Source organism: Acomys minous (assembly GCF_964271855.1).
Source record: "Acomys minous genome assembly, chromosome: 9".
NCBI lineage: Eukaryota > Metazoa > Chordata > Mammalia > Rodentia > Muridae > Acomys > Acomys minous.
Window position 1 is genome coordinate 95,024,474 of NC_140490.1, and position 21,618 is coordinate 95,046,091.

General features: G+C 40.1%; 1 long non-coding RNA gene across 7 annotated transcripts in view; it reads right to left on the reverse strand.

Annotated features, from left to right (window-relative positions):
* The window catches only part of LOC311604725, a 93,089-nt gene that overhangs the window by 8,688 nt on the left and 62,783 nt on the right, over nt 1–21,618 (reverse strand). For 2 of the 7 annotated variants that reach the window (XR_014781624.1, XR_014781625.1), the window contains exon 10: nt 4,327–4,546. The exons of the other annotated variants lie outside the window; for them this stretch is intronic. This is a non-coding gene — a long non-coding RNA (uncharacterized lncRNA). The remainder of the gene's footprint in view (nt 1–4,326; nt 4,547–21,618) is intronic. 7 annotated transcript variants of the gene reach the window in all.

Consider the following 21,618-nt stretch of genomic DNA (forward strand, 5'->3'; position numbering starts at 1 on the left):
TGAAGAAAGGGGCCACTCAGCTGCCTTTTAACGTGTCACACTTGGGTAATTCCCATCCTTTCCAGGGAGCTTGTCCCTTCCATTCGGACTCATGGAAGAAAAGCAGAGATCGATTCAGAACAAAAGAAACTCCCATGTCTTTTGGCCTCTTTTGTATTAAAAAAAAAAAAAGAGTTTCCTCGAGTGTAGTTAAGTTGAAGAAGTTTTATTTTTTAAGGCCACTGAGGCAACAAATTACATAGGTAAAAAATAGAGATTTAAGATAGAATCAAATTAAAAGCTAATTGGATCCAACAAGGACTACTTAAAGGGCCACGGAATCAAACTCTTGTCCTTCTAACATTTTGCTTTTGAAGAGGGTACTAGGAGGAAAGCCGGCACAGTTGTAGATTCCATACTGTGGTGAAAGGAAAAAAAAAACTAAGTTGGGGTGAAAAAGATGAGATGCATGGGTTTCTGTAGCGACTGGACGCCAAGGCCAGAATGCAAGGGATAGATAAGTTCCCGCTCCAAAGGAACCAAATTTGAAGGCAGGCAGTAAAACGGATTGAACCTTATTACCTCGAGTCCCTGAGAAATTCCCAAGACAGTTGGATGCAATTTGAAAAGGTCAGAAAAATATTTCCTGCCCAGCACTGCTTTGCTTCATGGTTTAAGGGTGTACAGCTGTGAGATGCCAACTCTAATCATATTTACTGACTTTGCTTTCTCCAGACAGACAGATAGACAGACAGACAGACAGTCTGGGAGACAAGACCAGCAGATAAGAGAAAGGCAATCTTACAAATGAAAACCGCTCTTACTGAGTCCTCAGGCTCTTGACTGTGAAAAATTCCAAGTCCTGCCCATTTGAAGAGACATCACTAAGTCTTCCCTCCGCGGGCTGACAAAATGGAAGGGCAGCCCAGGAAAGCATCCGTCGAACTCCAGTGAATCCATTTCCTTTGAACTGCTATTTAGTTCATTTCTACTATATGCTAAGAACAGGGAATCCCATCTGATACTATGCCTCAATCCCTGAAAATGATGAAGACGAAAGGCCAGGAAGCACAGCGGTGAGTGAGCATCCATTTTTCTCCTAGCATATCTTTTGAAGGTGGTTGTGGGGAAGCAGGAAACCCACAGAAGAGTGGAATTAAATAAAGCACACAAATGTCCAATGAAAATATTATACTACTCAAGATTTATTGTCATTAAAGTCCTCTCAAATACAACCGGGAAGACAGAGGTTTCCCTCTTTAAGGAGACTGGTAAGCTTTGTTAGCAAATACATCTGTGGGTCTTTTTCTTTGTCTGCCTCTCTCTTCTGTTTTTTTTTTTTTAAGTTGGCATCCAATTAGAAGTTAAAGCTGACTTTTCAATACAGAGTGCCACGGTCCTTCCCAGCCCCGCAAAGTTTTAATTAACATCTGACTTCTCTTTCTGTGGGGAAGCAAACACAGGCTGGCTCACTCTTGTTTAGCAGCAGAGCTAAACTTTTGAGTGGCCCCGAGACCTGTCTGCACGCTTTCCTAAGATGTCCTGGACCCACTGGGGTGTCTTGGCAGCTCACTAGAGCCTTTCAACCAGCAAGACGTCTTTTCCTATAGACAGCCTTCATGCCGAACAGTTCTGCAGCCCTGTTATCCACAGACCATCACAACCAGAAACGAAGGAAGCCAAGGAGGCTTTGCATAATGTCAAGTGCTCCTGACAAAGGCAAGAGCAAGCTCATTAACTGGACATCTGGGTTCTTGGCAGTGAGGGCAGGAAATTCTTCCTTGTAATTGCCTTTTTTTCTTTAGGTGTCACCTCAGTACTGGTTAGAGATAAACAACAAAATTTTGGTGGAATTTTAAACTTTCCACCTCATACAACATCTAAGAACTTTAAAAAATAAGAAAACTGATAGACCTTTGTGTTATAGGTCTCCCCTAAGTCACATTTAACGTATGAAGCTTCCTACATTTTTATCTTTATCATCTGTTTCATTTGCAAAAACAAGGTTTTTGTATCCTTTATCATCAGCAGCAATAATATCAAGAATCATTCATACTAAAATAGCAGTAATAATAGAAGATAATATTTAAGTATAGAGTCCATTAGTTGAACACTTATTATGTGGAACATCCAAATGATACATTATCTTATTTAGTCTTTACAGACAATTTAAGTAAACTGAATGTGCACATGGGGCTGAGAGAGGCCAGGCTCTTTGTCTAGATTTGGAAATGTGGGGGCTGGAGAGATAGCTTAGTGGCTAAGGGCACTGGCTGCTCTTCCAGAGGTCCTGAGTTCAATTCCCAGCAACCACATGGTGGCTCACAACCATCTATAATGCAATCTGGTGCCCTCTTCTGGTGTGCAGGTGTACATGCAGGCAGAACATTGTATACATAATAAATAAATCTTTAAAAAAAGAAAGAAAGAAAGAAAGAAAGAAAGAAAGAAAGAAAGAAAGAAAATGTGCTGGTATTGAAACTGGGACTCCGACTGAGACTTGTTGATATCTTACAAAGCTCTAAGCTTTGGTCCATGCTCCACAAGCAAGGCAGACCAGGAAGTATAGTCCAAGTCACACTGTACATGACACACCTTGGGGGCATGCTGAGCTAGCATTTCTGATCTACCAGACTAAGCCTGGGCCACTGAAAATTTACCTCAACACAGCCAATTGTAGGCAGCTGTGCATAGCTCTAGAGCTGTGAACCAGCTGCTGTTTTTAGATTTGTTTCCTGTCCTCATGGAACTTTTAGCCCACAAGGAATACAACACATTCATGGGCAGAATTTATCAGGTAAATTCTGGTGCCTAATGACACACAGATTGCTGCTCTTATTTGGGTTATCTTTGAATTATGCACTGAAAAAAAAAACAAGGAGATGAGGAGGAGAGAGTACCTCTAAACCATGGCTGTGTTAGGGCTAATGCGTTAGTTCAGTGAATCACTCTTGAGGCACAACTTTGAAAGGGGAAATGTGCCGCTATTTTGTTATTATCTCGGGTAAGTAGGTAGAATAAAAAGAAAATAATAATGGGTCACTGGAGTTTAGCACACAAAATACTACAGCTCTTTGACTGCAGCAAAATGTACGATACATCCTCAGATTTCAACAAAATGCTATTTTATCGTTACTTGAAAAACATCTATTTTAGTTGATTTATTAACTATATCCCTAGCCGTGGTTCATCTTGTTTATAGAGATTATGGCTATAAATGTCAAAATACTGCTTGGCTTTCTGGTACTTGTACCTCTCAGTCTTCACCTGCCTTGTGTTGGCTTCTTCCCTCAGATCTCCCTCTATCTGAAGACAGCTCCTCAAGGTATAAGGTCCCTTTACAGAAAGGGACTATTCCCCCCAGCCCCCACGTCAAACCTGAAAAGACAGTTTCCTATTGACAAAGGTGTCATGGAACTCAAAGACCATTCAAATGAGTGTGTCAATGGTAGATATACCAACATCTGGGCCACACTTCTGGGCAAAAGGATGTTATTTCTTAAAGGATAACAGTGAAAGCATTTAAAATACAGGAAGGCATTCAGGCACAGCTGCTGAAAGGTGCAAAGACGAAGAACCAAAGATGAGGCTGATCACAGAATGAGCTTAAATTTGCACGATGGTTACCTTCCCCCGAGTATTTCAGGCTCATGGCTTTTCTTCAGTACAAAGCAGGACTGAGGACAATATGGTGAGTGTAATAGGGGATTTTGGCACCCCCAAAGTGCATCGAAACAAAAAGAGTCCAATTTCCAACCAACAAGGAACGTAAAACACCATCCCAAATTGTCTATGTTCAATGCATTTTTGTCAAGGAATTATATATTAAGCCTATCTATCTTCAAAAGAGGAATGCCTTGAAAAATATTTCAAAGACAAGCTAATTGGCTAATTTAATTTTTTTCCCAAATAGCAATTTGCTCTTAAAACAAATGACAGTTTCATAAAGAAAACTTCCATCATGAGAGTGCTGGGAGAACCATCAGACTAGATCACTGTACGAGCTTCTTGATTTACCTGGTCCTTCCTGTGTGCACAGCCACAGCCACAGCCACAGCCACAGCCACAGCCACAGCCACAGCCACAGCCACAGCCACAGCCATCAACACTATTACAATGAACTGTTTAGAAACAATGTCAAGGAAAGACAGCACACAATTACAATGTGACGTCATAGCAAGAGAAGCAGAAACACATCCCAGACAAGGTAGAGAAATGAAGACCCGCCCTTTCCTCCTCCCTGGATCATGCTGAGTACTTCAGTGACTCCTCAAAGCATATTATTAGATTTTCCTTCTCATCATTCCTCCAACACTTCAATGTCAGAATGTTAAATGCTTTGTGTACCTGGCTGTCCTTCTCAAGAGGACTGGGGTAGGTACGAGAACAGAAATGTTAGCCCAGTCCATTTCCTGTGAATTAGAGGATTCTCTGGAGCATATTATTTCTTGGGTTGGGGGAAAAAGCGTGGTTTGAATTTTTTTTTTCCCCTGAATACATTTTCAAAATCAAATTTGAAAGTTTTCATGAGAGATGATCCTCCCTGGTGGGTGATGTGAAACAGAACCTGGGGGGGCAAACATGAAAATAATTAGCATAAAATGTATTAGCATATAGATGCCTTTGAAATAATAAACGGCTGAAAACCCAAATGCTTATCCCCAAAAGAAAGTGAAGAGAAAATACGAAATTAGCGTATTCTTCGTGCATGACGTCTCCAGCCTGAAAGCCAATATGAACACTCTCATTCTGTGAGGGGCACAGTGGCCAGAGAGGTGGAGAAGTAAAGTCCCAAGTCTTACCTCTCCTTCCTTGGCGTGATTTGGTCATTATGACCACAGGAATCTTCTCTACTTACCCTTTAGCCCATACTGCCCACCCCCTTTCTTCTTCAAACAGAAATAAAAAGCCAAATAGCATTCTTTTACTTCCTTTACAAGCCACCAAACACACGGATGTAAAGTCTATATTCTCCTTTTCCAACCCCCTCCTTTGATCTGTCTTTCCACAGTTCTGTAGATGGCTTAACAAATTATAGAAAGGGTGGTTCCGTGAACGAGAGGGCAGAGAAGCCTAGTTCTGAGAACTGGGATAATAATATTCTGTGTTTGTATTAACAGTGCTCCGTAAACTCGAATCAGTCCTTCTTTTATATTTGTAATCGATGTTCCTTCTGAGGCGGGGGAATGGTAGACTCTGGCATGGCAGCACGAGCGTGGGCTTTGGAGTCAGTTGAGCTAACTGTGAAAAAGATGACTTACAACCGACTCGGTCTTCTCTTTTTATAAAACAGTGATAATTCTGTGATGAGTCAAGGCTATGATGGCAAGTATAAGAAACATATGCAGCTTGGGCACTGTAGCTCTGTTCGCCGTCTTCAACAACACAAATAAAGAGTCTACAATTTGTGATTGATTTCGTTTTCTTTTAACTTTAGGATTTAGAAGGTTAAATGCCATACCACCTTAACTTTGCATGCATTTAGGTAAGCGAGTGGTCCTAAAGACATTGAGGAAAGATACCATAAAAGACAATGGATCCACAATTACGTGACATCATAAAAATTTACTCCCCCATCCAAAAAGCAGTCAAGAAAATAAAGATTCTAGAATATGAATTCATCCCATAGAAGAAAGAATGGGGCTTCCATATGAGAGCTTTGTAACAGCAGGTAGAAATTTATGACTATTTTATAGACTATAATATAGAGGTTAACGAGTCACTAATCATACTTTATTTATTTATTTTGGTTTCTCAAGACAGGGTTTCTCTGTGTAGCCTTGGCTGTTGTGGACATGCTTTGTAGACCAGGCTGGCCTCAAACTCACAGAGTGCTGGGATTACAGGCATGAGCCACTGCACCCAGCTTATACTTTAAATTACCTAAATGAAGTGACACGGGTGTATCCCTCTAGCAAGAATCATGTTTTATAGTCAAAACACAATGTATTTATATGAAGAATGTATTGCACTATTTTGATTTGTTTATTTATTTTTTGAGACAAAGTCTCACTGCATATCCAGGGCTAGTCTGAAGCTCTTTTTTTTTTAGCCCATGCTGTTTTTTGTTTTTTGTTTTTTGTTTTTGTTTTTGTTTTTGTTTTAATCTTCTTGCCTTTGGTTCCAAGTTTTAGGATTTAGAGATCTGTACCACCATGCCAGGGTGCTCATTTTAATAATTAGCTATTTTTGAAAGGTGTTAATACAGCACTTGGAACCCTAAGAAATAGTGTTTCCACCAAAATATCATTTGATTTTTTTTTCTTAATTTTCCTTCAATTTTAAACTTCTGGTGCATGGTAATTGCTTCACAGAAGAGTGTTTTGGCCTCTTGGCATACAGAAGGAGAAAGGAAAGATACATTTCCCAGTAACAGATTCTACAGAAATTGGAAAGGCAGCCTTGGTTTGCATCTCTGTCCTTCCTGTGCGGCTCATTCCTCAGACCTGCCTCTCCTTACCCAACACCGCCTACATTTTGGAGCTTGTTGTCATGAAAACCTACCTTTCTTGAGTACTGAGGTCACATCAGTACCACACACTCCTGAACATCAGAATGAAATCAAACCAGGAGAGAAAAGCCTGCGTTTCTGTATTTTTCCCAATACATATGCAGCTTAGCTGTGTTTATGATTCAAAGCAGCAGAGCAAGTTTTAATTCCCTTGTATGGTCAGACTCATGACTCCATTTACCTTGTCCCTTTCAACCTGAGCTTATGGACTCTGCGCCACGAGACTGGCATCACATGCAGGGCATTCCTGCCCAGTGTCATTCAGTGCTCACCTTTCCTCTCCACTGGACCACATAGAGGCCTAGTGTATTGCATTTCGGGCTAGTTTGAAAAGGAGAATGGCAGTAAACAGACCCCAAGCTAGTATTTCATTGGCTGTCAGGATGCACAGACGTTATGATAGCTTGCATGTTGCTGAGAAAGCAATACTATGGAGGGAAAGGGCCCGTGTCATGAGTTCACTAAACACAAATGTATATAAAGGCCCCTCTACACACTTTGCAAGTCACTGGGAGAGCGAGCACATGACTCAGATAGCAATCCAGGATCTAGAAATTGGATCCACAAAGAATACTCTGCCTTCTCACACAGGACTTTGTTTTAATGCTAATAATGTTCAGATATAATATAGTTGGCCTATAGTTGTTTTTTTTTTAAAGTTAGACCATACAAAAAGAAGAAAATAAAAACAATTCTTCCCAGGCAATCTCTATTCATTGTTTTTAAAATTCACTTGGTTGCCTTCAGGTTTTAGTTGTGATGAACCCAGTTTTGCTTTCTCCCCCCCCCATTCCCACTTGAAAAGTGCTCCCAGGTATTTAGGTTCATAAACCCACATGGTGCCCAAAGTAATCTATATATTCAGTAAGGTACCTATAAAAATTACCGTGATGTTTTCCATCAAAATGAGGAAAAGTCTTAAAATTCACAAAGTAGCACACAATAAAATATTCTCTTCATTAAATACAATGAAGCCACTGGAGACATTAGAACCCCTGATTTCAAGATGTACAAAGTTACAGTAACGAACACAGTACAGGGTTAGCAGAAAAAATGGACACTTAGGCCAATGGACTATATGAGAAAGCCCAGAAATAAACTAACACTTTTAACAGTCAACTGATCTTCAATAAACATGCTGAAAATACACATTGTGGAAAGACTATTTCTTTAAAATATGATGCTGGGGCAATTGGGCATTTATGTGCAGGAAAATGAAACTGAGTCTGTTTTTCATACCATACAGAAACTCTAAATGGATTAAAATCTTAAGCTTAGGACCCGAAGCCGTAAAACTACTAGAAGAAAAAGAGAAAAATCTCCCTGATACTGGAATGAGTTATGATTCTTATTATTTATCTATTCTTTGAAACGTTCACAGTTTAATCTATCTGTACATTGGTTTTGATCACATTCACACCCAGATGCTCCCAGGTCACCAACCCACATTTCACTCCCAATTACGCATCTTCTTCTTCCCACCCCATATGATGCACTGAGTCCAGTTCGTGCTGCCCATATGCACGTGAGTGTAGGATATGATTGTTTTATGGCCCAAAACTCAGATAATAAAAGAAAAATAGACAAAAGGAAATGGCAAAAAGCTTAAAAGCTGTGCATCAAAGGACCCAGTCAAGAGAGAAGGGACCAAAAAAAAAATAAAAATGTGATGGGAAGAAATCTCTGTAAGCTACACATCTGATAAGAAGGAGTTAATATATGAAGAACATAAGGACCAAATAACCCAATAGCAAGAAACAGGTAACCCAAATAAATAAGAGGCAAAAGAGAGGAAAGAGATTTCTCAAGAGATAATACACAGATGACTGACAGGTAAATGAAAAAAAAAGTGCCCTCCTATCATTAATTACTGATACAAATTAAAACCACATGGGGAAATGACGCCATGACTCTTAGGATACTCTTAACAAACGATAATGCCCTGACAAGGATGAGAAACTTTGTAGGCCATTGGGGGGAGCGTAAATAAATACAGCCATCTCAGAACCCAGTCATTTCACACTGGGTGCAAATTACAAAAATAAAATAAAATTAGTATGCTGGTGAGGTACCTGTAGGCTAGGCCCATGCTCATTGTAGCACCCATCACAATAGCCCAGAGGAAAAGAATCAACTTAAGTCTCATTCAACAGAGGTGTGGATAAAGAAAATGAGATATGAATGAAAACTGAAATGCCATCAGCCTTTAAAAAGAAGAAACTCTTGACATTTGCGATAGCGTGAAATAAGCCTGGTGCAGGGAGATCTCTCTTATATATTGAGTCTAAAAATACTGAACTCAAAGAGGGCAACATGGACCCGGGGGTTAGGGCACATAGGGAATATGGTCAAAAGATACAACATTGATTTTGGCTAAATATGCTCAAGAGCTATGCTGTGAACCAAGTGACTAGAGTTTGTAACAGCACACACGCAGTTCTGAAAATTACTAAGACTAGATTTTCAATGTTCCCAACACACAGAGAGACGTCTGTGGGGTAGTACATTGCTTAGTTCAGTTGAAGCCTTCTCTGATCTGTGCATATTTCAAAGCATCATTTTATATATAAAACCTTTATTCAATTAGATTATAATGGATGTGCCTCTTTTCCCAGTACTCAGAAGGCTGAGGCAGGAGGATGTTTTAGCCATTATTACATCCTATACCATGGTCAGTTTCTGTATCCGAGAGTTAATGTTCATCTGTTTCTAGGGAACTTACAATTCTGTTTTGGCTTCCCCATTCACCTGGGACAGAACCTACCACACCATACCTGTTCTTTGCTAAGAAACCAACTAAATGATTTCGAAAATAGACCAAAGCAACCCAACTGATCCGACACATTTGTTCTTAAATGCAGAGTGTGTGCTAATGCTTCTTTTTAAATCTCCTTGGTCTATCATAATTTGCGTCAAATGAATTTGACTTACTATGAGTAAGCTAAGATGAAACCCTCAATACCAAATTTTCCATTCAGCCTGTCAATATGCTTTGGGCTTGTTAACACACTATATTAACCAGCACAGAATCCCACAGTGGTAATTTATAGCATCAATCATGCTGGGTTTTTTTTCCCTTTTCTAATGAAGATAAGGCAGACAGGGAGATCAATGAAGAAAGCAATTCAAAACAGGGAATATGAGTGCCTCGCTAGATAACTGCATCTCAGAGTAAGACTGTTCTCCCTCCGCTGCTGGGTTGAACCGAATAGCATATTTAAGAATGACTAGGAATGAATAACTCATGCTCGTGATAGGTTTTGCTAATTGAAATGGTGGATAAATTCTTGAGATGACTTACAATGAAACCCCAGAGGCCACATTTCAATACCGTGTGATGTACGGTATCAGGCAAATGGATCTCAACCTGGCTGCTACACAGGATGTTGTTTCAGTGCCCTCATTCATAAAATTGGGAGAACTGTGGCCCCCCGCTTCAAAGGTTTCTGTTTGTGGTAGAGGTAAAGTCCTGAGAACAGTGTCTAGTGGATAGCAAACATCACAGAAGTGTTAGGTAGGCACCGTCTTCATCATTGTTTGCAATCACACAAGAAACTTCCTGCTGTGTTGCCTTCAGCATGAGGGAGAACAAAATACACCATTTCATTATCTCAGTCATTGCCAATTTACGAGTCATTGCCAATTTACGCATTAGTACATGCCAGACATTATAGGGTTAAGTGGCAGAGGAAAAAAAATTGTCCTTAGAGTTTATATTGTAGCAGTAAGGTAGACAGGGAGATCAATGAAGAAAGCAATTCAAAACAGGGAATATGAGTGTATTTGCCATAAGTATATTGTGGATTGGTGACTGCTATGGAAAACAACCACCCAAAGTTAGAAAAAAAATGCACACAGGCCATTCATCTGCCCCCACATTCAGCTCTGTTTGACAGAATGGCTAGGCACAAGGCCCTGTTTACCCCTCCAGAAAAATTCTCCGTGCTGACATTCTACGTAAGCCATTTCACTGAAATCCCAACCATTTGAGTGCAACAGAAAGAATCCAACATATGAGCCCATCCAGACAGACATATGTACACTAGCTTTCTGCAATGCAATGTGTATGCAATCTGCCGAATGGCTGCCTGTCATGTCCAGCTGGTCTCATTTCCCTCGCACTCGGATGCCCCACCAGGATGGGAACCCTAAAAACTAGGAAACGGAATGTAAACGCTCAAACACATGCAAGGGTGCGTTTTCCAAAGCAGCGGACCTCAAGTGAACACCGTGGCTATTTCATTAATATCTCGGCTACAGTGGAGAGTAACAGACTGAGCACAAAGGCCACAGAGCATAAAAGACATTCCATTGCAGACCTCATTAAGTGAGCTTAAGATAAGCCTGACAAGCTAATGACAAAAATCTAATTTGGATTTTTTTCTGTATGTAAGAAGCCGGAATGAGTCCAAATGCACCCCAACTCTACGCTCTATACTATGAGAGGGGGCAAAAACTCAGGGTCAATTAGTCCCATGGAGTTCATGAATCAAAGGCCCAGGTGTGGCTATGGTCCTATTCAACCATGTTGAATAGAAAATCATGCCCTGTGTGTTTTGTTTGGTTTGGAGCTCTGGTCCTATTTAAATTGCACAGATGTCATAGGTCCCTAAATTAACAGTGGTTACTAGGGAAATGTTCACAAGACTGAACCCACTAAACAAAAGAATGCCTTGCTCTCAGCACCACACCGTACAGCAAGTAAGTATCCTGGCTATTGTTTGCCCTGTCTCTAAAAGGCCTTTCCTAGTTCCACAGTCTAGCAGCCCTGTGGAATATGGGTGGTGTTTGAGAGCACTTATTTATCAACTATATTCACTGGTTGTGAATGTAATATGTGACTATTTAAGCCCTCCAAGTACTTTTCCATCCCCGCCCCCCAAGTGTGTGCTTTGTGGTAGAAAGCTCCTTCCACGTGTTCGTAATCCCTATGTCAATCTTATCACTGTCAACTCAAATTTCCAGACAAGCGAGCCAAAAATTCATATCATTTACCCTGGCCCCTGGTTAGGACAGCAGCACGGGTAGGAACCCGGGCCATCTGTCTTCTAAGCTTACATGTGTAGCCTACTAGCCGACACATTCTTGTTGAACGGATGCAGGAATGGATGATCCTGAGTATCAAAAGAGGCAGATCTTACAGCTCTACCCATCGTCTCCTTGAAGGATAGGTCAATAATCACAGCTGGGTGACTGCTAGTTTAGCATCCTTAGAGGCACACTGCCTCCTACCCCCTCCCCCACCCCCATGATTCTACAGTACCTTTGAAACCACTTCACAGATAAAGGGGGCTTAGGCATCCCTCTCCACTCTCTCCCTCCCAGGTTTTGCCATGAACACTTGAACCCTATCCTCCTGCTAGGACCAAAGGCATGGCTCCTACGCCTAGCTATGTGCTCATTTTAAAAGACATTCTTAGACATTTCCTTCCCCATGTTGAGATGCCTGGACATTTGCCCAGGCTTAAGGGAGACCTCAGTTCCTGGTCTCAACTTTTCCAACTCTGACCCAGCCCATTTCCACTCAAGCCCTAATCATAATACAGATACTACGTGTCTAACAACTGCAGATAACGTGAGGGTAGTTTGATACATGTGTATTGGAGGAGGAGAGCTAAATTTTCTGCTTGTCAAGGTCTGGTGAATTTTCTGTCTCCTGGACTCTGACCTCAGATGCAGGGCTTGTTTACAGGGAACGCCCCCATACACATGCCATGTGTGCTGATATCCAAACAGTCTGGGAAAAGACACCAAGTGTATTCTACCTCAATTCTCCCCTCTCCCCTCCCCCATCTCTCCCCACCCCTCTCCCCTTTCATCCTGCACTAGGAGGCCTGAGGTAAGTTGCTATGCTCCATTTATAGGCGAGAAAGCAATGGCTACTTGTCCTGACCTGTTGCTGTGAAATCACATAGGGCAATAGGTACAGAATGGGTTTTTGATCTATGAAACGCTAGTGGTTAAAAATTAATAGAAAAGCAGGAATCCTGAAGCTCATGTGTCACATACTTTCAAAAGGCTAAGCATTTGATTTTATCCTTTGTTATACATATTTGAATAAGCACACATAGACTTTCAGACGTAAGACATGCATATAAGTTTACTCCATAGAAGTTTAAGTAATTTAGTGAGTTGCTTTTGTTTCTCTCTCTCTCTCTCTCTCTCTCTCTCTCTCTCTCTCTCTCTCTGTGTGTGTGTGTGTGTGTGTGTGTGTGTGTGCACATGTGTGTGTGCGTGTGTGCATGCTTGAGTGCATTCATGTTTACACATGTAAATGCATGTAAGAGGCCAGAGAATGATGTTGGGGTGTCTTTCCAAGTCACTGTCCACCTTGTTATTTAAGACGAGCTCTCTCTCTCTGAACCCAGACTGAGCTCAGTTTGGCTAGACTTGCTGGCCAGCGAGCTTCCGGGGTTTGCCTGTCTCTGCCTCCCCGGTCCTAGGATTAGTGACTTATGCCACTGTGCCTGGTTTGCGTGGGTGTTAAGGATCCAAAATCAGGTCCTCAGGCTTTCATTTCACAGCTTTTCCGACTGAGCATTTCCCCAGCCTCAGCTCTGTTGGTTTCTAGTACAGAATTACTGCACTTTCCCTAGTGGGTACAGTTACCATTTTCTTCATGATACTAAGTTAAAGCATACATCATACAAACATCTGCGACCAATGCGCAAAGAGTTAATATTATCTCTGTTTTGCATATGGGTAAACTAGGGCCCAGAAGAGTTTTTAAAAATTACCCCCAAGGTTATACTGTTCGCAAACTGCAAGTTGAAGCTACCTGAGCACAGTCCAAGCCCCCTTTATTTAAAATGTGCACTAACCTAAGGTAGCAAAAGCCACGCTTATCTGAGTTCACATTACTCACATCTGTTGGGAAATAGGAGCGTTCCTTTGGCCAGAATACAAACTAATCAAGGCTTTCCAGCTTCTTCAAAGATCTGGAGGCTTGAGAAGTTTTTCAATGTCCCCAGAACGCTTGGCTCCCTAGGCTAGGGACACAGACCTTGTAATATCGTTACTCAGGGGTTACCAATAGGATTAATGGTCATGGTTCTTAATCTGGTAACCAATAGTCACTCCAAGTGCACTTAGAGCACCTACTGTGTGCCTACTGCCTCTTAGGAATAAAGCTGCATGAAGGGCGTGAGAAAGGCTTACTGAGGCAGAGGATTTCCCTCAGGGAGCCTTGAATCTACCCTTTGGGAAGGGAGCCCCTAATAAGTGAGTCAGTAAGAGTCAAATTAATCTTAGAATAAATTAGCAATACTGAGAAGTAGTCAAACTAAATCAAAATTTCTTCAAAGGATTAAGTCTTTCTCTCTTTGCCTCAGTCAGACCTGCCTCCCCCACATGCCCATTAGAGTTCAAAGAAAAGATTCATATACCTCATTTGGAGATCAGTTGAACCGTGGGCACATGTGATAAATCCTTAATAAGTCAGAAAGATAGATATATTTATTCTTAAAATTAACTGCTTTTCACACCAAGGTTAAGTGATTTGCCCCAAGACAATTTACTGGAATGTCTGATAAGACACCACAGTCCCATCTCTCATTTGACATCCGTGACCCCCTTTCCCTTGTTAAAAGTGCCCCTGCAGAAACACTTACATGTGCAGCCAGGGACTCAAACACAAAACACGCTCGTGCCTGCACATGGAAACACAGGAAGAAAAGGACAGTTTTCACTGAAATATCAGAGAGGCTCATGGACAAGGAGCAGCCCAGGTGCTGCTCTATAGAGAATGGGGAGCTCTGGGTTTAGGGGGTGCTCCTTCTTAAGGCTGCATCCTGTCTATCGTCCTGGGGTTTCTAGCAGTGTCTTTAGCAAACCCAGAAGTACAGAAAGAAAAAAAAATCCCTCCCAAATAATTGAACGAGTTAGTCAGATACAACATCCGAAGTCTTTGCTTGTGTAGTGTGTTTCTGAGTACACACACACATACACACACACACACACACACACACACACACACACACACACACACACACACTTTAAATCTGTAGCACTGAAAACTCTCAGATCAGCCATACATTCAGCAAGTTGCTTTCAGCCATTGGTAAACACCAGGCACCTTTAGAGAGAATGGTAGTTAGGAAACGGTCAAAAGCAGGAGAAGTCTAAAAATACAGCAATGAAAGGTTATCACTATGACACATATGGATTTCATTTGAAAGCTTACTGAAATTATCTGCATTAACTAGATTGTGAATAGCCAAAAAAAAAAAAAACCCGACAATTATATTCTAGCATTGGTATTGATATAGAAAATGGAACGTTTAATACACATTGTCTTCCCCACACCCTACATGCTTTTTGTTTAAGCCTGTGATGTTTTCCTGAGCTTCACAGCACTACATTTACATTTTGATAGCGAAACTGTAGCTAGAACAGAGTCATTGTTTCATGTTTTTTATTCTTCCCATTAAACTCCATTATAATTTTGCTATGTCTCAGTCTGCCTTAGAGAACCCAAATTACACAAAACTTTGGGGATAGAAATTAGCATAATTGAAATAATTAAATTTTTGGTAATTATAATTCTCACTTAAACCTAAATTAAATATGCCAAACTATAATTATGTTCAAATTTGCATCATGAAAATTATCCCCATTTTGCTCTCGGCATCTTAAAATATCTAACAGGGAATCTTAAGCCCTTCAGGTGGAGTCAAGAGGCCTTATCTGCACAGCCTTTGGGAGGACAAGATATCATGCATTAGGCACAGTCATTTAGCCTCTTGGGAGAGGGAAGATGGTCCATTGTTTCTTCACTGTGACATGTAGGGTTGGTACAATAATCTTCGTATACCTGAGAAGTACAGTGTCATTAATGAGTGCTGAGAGCTGTAGCAGACGGTAAAATATGAATGTTTTCTTTGGAAGGATGCCTTAAGGTCATGTTTTAGGACAAGAATAAACAAGGATAAGGAGAAGCAAAGTCACACACAAAAAGGCTGTAACATTTTGAACCAGACACCAGAAAAGAGCCACTGTTGCTTAGCCCCTTTAAAAGGACTCAAGACAGAGACCATGGACAGATAAGGACCACTCGCCTTGTAGACTAGGAGACACTCAAGAATTTTTTAAGAATCCTAAGACTGAATTCTCGTTATTTGGGATGCAAAGATAAAGGACACAAATAAAATGGTGTAAGCTAGTCTTTTTAGCTAGGCTTTTCTGTGCTAAAGTTAAATGAACTGAATGGTGTGACTGAACTTGCAAGATGGTATATTTCCCTTCCTCTTTGGAACAGTAGGAGGATATAATCTGTGAATATATTGGTCAAGAGAAAGACAAGGCTCTGTGTACAGGGTTGGCACACCGTCAAAGCATACAATGAGTTTCTTGCAAAAACATATGAATATAGCTCCAGTTGAGTAAAATATTCATGTTAATAAAGGAATAAGGCAGAAGAGGCCTGGCTGACATCCCATCTGTTCTTATGAATTAAATTTAGCAATCATATGTGATATAGACATTTCTGTCTGAATACCATAAAACCCTGACATATCCAGGCTTTCATTAGAAAGCTCTACAATGTGACTTGAATAACAATCTGTCTTAGCTAATTAGTATTTTCACTTTAGCGTATTCACTCCCAGACATATTGCTGTTTGCACATGGTAATTTAGGTAAACAGATCCCATCCACAGCTGCATCAATTAACACTGCTAATCAAAACTGAATTCAGGTAATTAGGCACATTTATGCAAAAAAATGTGTAATTTTGGGGGGAAAGCTAGATTCTTCAGTAATATGTCAATAAGTTTTTAAAAATTTCATTTTGTTTATGAAGATGATGGATGAGGGGAGAAAATCGTCATTAATATATACATCTTGTAGACAGAGTAAAATTCTGAAATTAAATCTCTGTCTTTAATTGGCCTGTATTTTCAGAAATTGGATCATATTTTTCATAAATGTTTTCCTCAATGTTTCCATATAGTGAGGTTGATTCATATCTGCCTAAGAGTACAATCACCATAAAGCAAGATGCAATGGTTAATGAATCCACAAGGATTCACACAACTTGAGGGTGGGGGCTCAAAGACTGAGCTCAAACCCGCTAATCTGTCTTGCCTCACACGTCCAGGCAGATCTCTTGGTGACTCATTCCACCATACACTGAAATCTCTCTGCCAGGAGTCCTTTTCTTTTACAGCTTGAGTCACAATCGCACCCCCCACCCCTCAACTTCCATGCCAATATTATTTCAGGGTTAGTTCCTAAATCTACACAATGCCCTTTAGTAAGGTTTTTGAATTTGTTTTCAAAATTGATACGGTTCGTTCTAATCTTGACTTGCCTCTTTATAGACTTAAACCAAACTGATAATTCTGAAGAACTGTTCTGATCTGTTGAGAGAAACTGGTTGGATTTTTGGTAAGTAATAAGTGGCTAAGAAGTGACTGAAAACCACCCACCCACCAGTGAGACCGATACTCCAGCGAGCGTCTCCCACATCTGTCCCTCCCACTATTCTCTCAAAGTCCTTTCTTCCTCAGACTGCGGTGCACTTCCGGAACACCTGCCCTTTCTAAGGAAGTCGGACTCCAGTCCCCTTAGCTTTATCTGAAAGGTACAGGAACTTTCAATTTAATTTAACTAACAGTTCCGTAGTTCCTGCCACGGATTAGGAACTTCCTAAAACCCTGAGGGAGGATACAAAGGTAGGCTTGGAGTTCTTATGCTTCTTTGGGCCAACTTCCGACAGTTTATGTACCAACAGAATCGACTTTCAAAGGTGGGCAAGTCACTAGGTAAAATTGTGTCTGTGCAATGCCAAGCTTGGAACTTTATGGTCTAATCTTACAGAGATTTGCTCTTTGTCTAACTCAGAGTAATTCTTTTTCTTTGCCCCTAATAATAAGTTAGAGAGTGAGAAAAACAAAACAACAACAACAACAAAACAACAACAACAAAAAAACACTCTCTCACGAAGATGCATGCTATCTTTTCTTCATGTTATAGGATTCCAGTGCATTTTTTTTTGCTCTTTTAATGTTTATCAAAATGGTACTTTTTCTCCCACATCGCCTTTAGATAAATTTATCATAAACAACTAGACAATTTCCTACAACACAGAAACATGACAAATGCTGTCCTTAGGACACAATTTCAGTAATGGGAGCTATCAAATAGAAAGGCACATTTATCAACAGATTGTCAGAACGCAATCACCAAGTGGTGTAAAGAATGCGTGGCCAAGACACTTCCTAGGTAAACAAAGTTACTTATGAGCTTTAAATGAAAGAGAAGTAAAGGCGAGCATTCTAAAGACAGCATTTCATCTGTGTGTGTCTGTGTTATATGTGTGCGTATGTTGTATGTGCTCAAGTTTGTATGTGTTTGTGTGTCAATGTGCGTGTCAAGCTATATGTTTGGAAGTCAGAGAATAGCCTTGGGTGTCAGACGAAGCCATTCTACTTTGTTTGAGACAGTGTCTCACGTTCACTTTCGTAGACCCCAGACTGGCCACATCCCATCTCTTGCTCCATCCTCCAGATAGGAGTGATCTGGTACTCACACACATTTGTGCCACTGTGTCAGTCATCTCAATGGTTTTCAGACATTGTAACGCCTAGGTTTTCAAGCTGTGGAACAATCTCTGTACCCCCTGAGCTATCTTCCCAGCCCTTGCAGATAAATTTTTAAGTGCCTACTGCCTGTCAACAAACTAAACAGTGGTAATTTTAGTACAAATTGCACAGACTATGTCAAATAGGCCACACCCACCTGACTCTACTAGGTCAACATCATATGAAAACTAGAATTAAGGAATTAATGACTCTATAATCTGAAAAGTTAATACGGGGTATTTGTTATTTCTTGAGTATTATCTTCTTTTAGAGTCTATCAAACAGATTACAAAAAATAGTTCATTTAAGTGCTATCAGCCAATACATTTACTCTCCTGTCTGTTGAAGAGAATAACATCTTGAAAAAGTTGTAGGTGACAGCATCTTAGCTATGGAAAGAAAATCCTGAAATCCCTTAGGTCTAAAACTTTCTGTTTTTCTTTTGTTTGGTAAAATAAAACTACTCATGAAAGGCATACTCCTGATTTCTGTGAATTTATGTTCCTGACGCAATACACAGGAAGGAGCAATAAGCAATGGATTAAATACCATCACTGGCTGCTATTTAAATGTCTGAGTCTTTAAGCAGAAGGACTCCAACTCAAATATGTAGTCCATACAAATATCACATGGATTAATCTTGGCTCCTTAATGGCACAAGACATTATTTCACAACTACAGAGGGAAAATGTCAGGGAAGAGTTAGATTAGAAAGGAACTGATTGCCAGAAAACAAAGGCAACACACACACACACACACACACACACACACACACACACACACACACACACACACATGCACACTTGTTGATTTGAGACATAACGACGTACAACCTTATTTTCCCTTCCATTTCCTTTTCTACCAATTAATTCTTCTATATTACAAAATGCACATTTCACCATCCCAGCTCTGATTTTCTTACACGAGAAAAGACTCCTGGTTATTAGTGCTAGCACAGTGGAAGACAGTGTCATTACATTGGCCCCTTAGCATTTTGTGCTCACAGAATGCTATTATGCTTGCAACAATGTCTCACATAAATCTATATTGGTTCATTCTCATAAGAAGTCAAAGGAGAATATTGCATTTATGTCTGAAGAGGGAATAGTGTGTATTGGGGGTAGATCTTAAATATCAGAGGGTTTTTTTTAAAAAAATAAGAATTCCTTTAATAAGCAAACAAGCATTAGCATAGAAAGAATAAAAGTTTAAACCTTTGACAGTTCAGTGTGCCAAAGCTAAGGCAGATATTCTGCATCTTATCAGAGAGTAAAGGACAACACATTTGTCTATAATTTATGGTCAGTCTTTGTCCCCATGATTAAAAATAGGAAATTATCCTCACAGCAAACAGACTCTAGTTAAACATATTGTTAATCTATGCCTTGAGGCTCTATAAGTCTCTGGAAGCAGGAGACCAGGGTCATTCTGCCAGTTGATTTGTCTCAGTTTCTTCTGTGATTTCCTTCCCAGGCCTACTGTGGACGCCTGTCTTTGAGAAGAAGGATGTTAAGTGCACACATGAAAAGCATGTGCAAATATAAATGATAACACCTCGGGCTTCTTAATTTTATACTATAATGCCTTGGATTTTTTTCTACCTTTACACATTCAGAGTGGATTCTTTGATGAAAAGAGAGAGAAATGAAATGCATACTGTACGAAGGAAAACTTTATTACCATTTTAATAGTTCACAGACACATAAAAGGGGGATACATTCACTGCGAGGAAGGACCCAACACTAAAGAGATCCACTGACTTAGTAATAAGAAAGCATGGTCTGGGGAAGCAAAATCGTTTTTGAAGCACTGTGGCTATGCAAACTTTTCCACAGAGGCTTCCAGAAAACTTACCAAAGGGAAATGAAACAAAATCATTTCATGGAATTCCAAAGAGATGGTGTTTACCTGGCCTGTAATGCTTTTCGACCCAGTAAAAATACTGACTACAGCCATAGTCTATAGGAGATCACAGGGCACAAAATTCCAGGCATCAGAACCCAACTTTCAGGACTGCTTAATCAGAAGTTGCGGGTTAAGGCATAAGCTTTAAAGAACCACTGTTTGTGCAGGGTTCGTTGCTGCTTTGGGCTTAGGGCCAAGATCTGGCTCTATGGAGAGCATTTATTTTCAGCTGGAGAGAGCTGGCCTTCATGCTCCATGCCTTGGGTGTGATAGAAACTTTTAGGTTATGCAGCAGATAGCTAGTACTTGGGACCTTCCCTCCGTGGCTCCCCCATTATGTATTCATTATTTCTAGATTTTTCTGCTTGAGCAATGCTCTTGCCAGGGCTCTGGCACTTTCCAGGCAGCATATCATTGAGATATGCAAAAAAAAAGAAAATTAAAATACAAGGGTTTTATTGTTATTATTATTTTAATGACTCGGGGCCTGCTTGATGTTTGCATTTAAATTAGACAGACTAATTCAGATGCAGCTTTTAATTTCAGAAAGGTTAATCACCCTACCAAAGGTCAGTCAAACTTTAATCTTCAGTAAAATTGCTATGGGCCCAATCACCTGCAGGACATTTATTATACTCCTATTTCCATGCGAAAGAACACATTTTATTCACTTTGTCTCACTAATCTAATATTCTCTTTACATTACCATATTCAATGAAAATATATTAAATTCTTTTGGAACTCTGACCAAAGTTCTTTTCTACATATTAAGAGAAAATCACATTTTTTTAAACAACCGCCAAACAAGGCTATCAGCTGAGAATGACTTCTCTACCCCTTTCTAAACTTTTAGATACATTTGCCACTCCTTAGAGCTCTTGTTAGGCTATCAAATCTCAAGTACACAAAGTAATGCTTCCATTAAAAACAGCACACACATAAAACAGTGTGGTCGTGGGGACTTAATTTTCCACTTTATTGTCTCGGACTGTGCTAATCATCTGTTAGGTTCTGCTGATGAAGTTTATTAGGAAGCACACTATGGATTCGGAGGAAGTACGTGTGAACCATATTTGAAGAAAAACAGAATTCTTAAATTCACTTAGCTCAGTACCTAACTGTGTGTTGAAACATATAGCGAGTGTCTTGTCTGTTGTGTGGCAAATCCAAGGGAAGAGGATTCGTATTTAAAGAATAAAAGGATCTCTGCTATGATACATTATACTGTGAAAACAATCCTCAGAACATAACAAAACAGTCAAAATCTTCACTTTCAGGTTTTCGGATCAGATTCATTAAGCTTTAGTGAAGACTTGAGAAAGCGTAAATCAACTTACATCACCATTTTGGTAAACAGTGCTTAAAGTTATCTGCACACTTAAATATCTCAAAACTCATAATTCTGTGGGGTGATTCATTCCCTATTCTGGTAATGTGATATTTTATTATCACAGTTTCAAAGCCGTGTACTGAGAGCATAATGCCTTTTAAGGCTAGGGATCAAATCATGAGAAAGTTGAAATGGGCACGTTTAAAACACATGTGCTGCGTATCCGTTTTTAAAAAGTGTGGTAGGCTTAAAAAATGCTATTCAGACAAAAGACAACTGTGATAGGCAAAAGTCAGAGTATTGGTTCTCAT